The sequence below is a fragment of the Formica exsecta genome, unplaced genomic scaffold (assembly GCF_003651465.1).
Source record: "Formica exsecta isolate Colony F162 unplaced genomic scaffold, ASM365146v1 scaffold302, whole genome shotgun sequence".
Lineage (NCBI taxonomy): Eukaryota > Metazoa > Arthropoda > Insecta > Hymenoptera > Formicidae > Formica > Formica exsecta.
The window spans coordinates 27,924-30,281 of NW_021850279.1; the positions used below are offsets into that span (position 1 = coordinate 27,924).

At 47.2% G+C, this 2,358-nt stretch overlaps 1 non-coding gene across 1 annotated transcript; it reads left to right on the forward strand.

The window, feature by feature from the left end:
- The first annotated feature begins 1,222 nt into the window (after positions 1 to 1,222).
- Positions 1,223 to 1,294, forward strand: Trnas-gga. The gene has a single exon. It is a non-coding gene; the product is annotated as a tRNA-Ser (tRNA).
- Positions 1,295 to 2,358: the final 1,064 nt, after the last annotated feature.

A 2,358-nucleotide genomic window follows, 5' to 3' on the forward strand; every position in this document is an offset into this window, starting at 1 on the left:
GACGATGCGGGGGTGCGGCTGACGCTACCCTCCTTGGATGCCGTCTTGGCATCCGAGCTCCCGGGGCGAGTGAGGCTCGCGACCCGGGGTTTGCCCTTATCCCTTAGATAGGGGTGAAGCCTAACAGCAGAGCTCGACCTTGCCCTTGATTTCGTTTTCGAAGAAGACGGTCCGGGCCGGTCGATCCTGACTGCGGTCACCCGCACTTCCTTGATCGCAACGATAGCTCTTTCGCCCGCGGCGCTCGTCGGCAACGCCGCGGGTAGCCCATCGTCGGATAACGACACGAGGAGAGCTGGGACTACATCCCCTCCGCACCAGACCCTGTGGGTTCCGAGGCCCACTGAGTCGGTAAGTTTGTGACCCTTATTTGTACTCATCATTATTGTATCAAAAAGGCGGTTTAATTTCGGTGTTTTCCTTCACCTAGGCCAGTTGGCTTTACTACGCCTAACGAGCTTGGCCTACCCGGGATTTTTCAGCGAGGTTTCCTTCCTCTCCACCTCGCTCGGCCAACCGTCCCGTAAGGGACATACATACACCCTCCCCCCTACTCACAAAAACCCCAAAACCCTTCCCACCCAAACCCACAATACCCTACACCCATACACCCCCACATCCCCACATAACCCCCCACAAAAATTGAAAAATCCCCCACATAACTCCCACATACCCCCAATCCAATCCACAAAACTCACCCAAAATAAATAAAAACAAATCACACTCATACGTTGGCCGAGTCGGCTGGCACACTCTTAGACCCTTTCTAAACAAGCGAAGGGGAGCTCCACCACCACGTCAAGGTGGTGTGCCGGAGGGGAGATTACACCTACCTGATAATGCGACAGCATAACACTCTACTTTGTACACTCTGCGGTGTACATCTGTGCCAGCGTAAATGCTGGTAATCTGTCCACTAGATCCACCACATGGTGACGGTGGAAGATCGTATTATTAATTGGGAGCAGAAGAGGGGGCTGCTTAGGCGTAGTGGTTTAGGATGGACTACTCGAGGAGGCTTCCATTCATATTGGTGACGAGTCAAGACTCATCGCTGAGCGGCTACGGGGGCCAATTTTCAATCGTTTAATATGATTGGACCGCTCTGGAGACGTGCTGGGGATGTCGTCTCTCTGTGACAATCGGCACTGCAACCATGGAGCGAGATTCCAACATCGCTCTGGAATCGTATGTACTTTGTTAAAGTGGCGTAAGGTGTGAGGTCTGAATAGCTCAGTGGTAAGAGCAGTTGCCCGGAAAGCGAAAGACTCGGGTTCGATTCCCGATTCAGCCACTTGTACCTCGCATATTTTTTCAGACCCGTTGTTTTCTAACAATTATTTGTCGGGCTGAGGAAGTGTGTAAACGCCCTACACAGACACGACAGTGCCGCTGCCACAGAAGAGATGGATGCTTGTTTCGTGCCTCCTCCCGCCTTAAATCCCCCCCTCGCTTCACGTATACGTATGTACATGTACAATTTTCAGACATATTTTTTAATATCACTTTAACACACTCTAGTCAGACACTTTGTGATGGATAAAATAGGATAGACATCGTCTCGATTAAACATTTTAGAGTAGGAGAAATATCACTTACAAAGAACGCTTACCTTCTGCATGATAAAAAGACAAAAGTAAATATGTTCTCACGGACAATTATCTATAGTTAAAATTTTTTAAATATGTGAATAACATATTATTATAATATGTAAATCACTATTAAACTACTATCGAACCACTTTGAATCACTATCGAACAGCTATCGAACGGCTACCGAATAGCTATCGAATAGCTATCGAATAGCTATCGAACAGCTATTGAACCACTTTGAACCACTATCAAACAGCCTTTGAACAGCTATCGAACCACTATCAAACAGCTAGCGAACACCTATCAAACAGCTTTTGAACCACTTTGAATAGTTATCGAACAGCTATCGAACAGCTTTTGAACCACTATCAACTACATTAAACCGCTATCAAATTATTTAAGCAATAATTATTTGATCATTCGGCGGGCGGGTTTTCGGTGCCCATGCCACACCTTTGGCGCGTCTTTCGGATATCGATTCCGCGATCCAGAAAAATTAACTTAGTCGCAAACTAAACCGAGTTGGGCGCCAGGTACGGCAGGCCGCACTATTCACGATAATAGCAACACCGAAAGACAATTGCGAGATCGATAATTAACGCGACGGAAAAATTCCGCGGCTACTCAGTATACCCGAAATGGTAGAGGGGGAGGTTCGGAGGAGGCGGGAGAGATCTTGAGAGTCGAGAACACGGGAGCAAAAATGAGTATTCGATATGTTAAGATAAGAATAACAATAATATATTAACAATAAAAGTATCGAGTC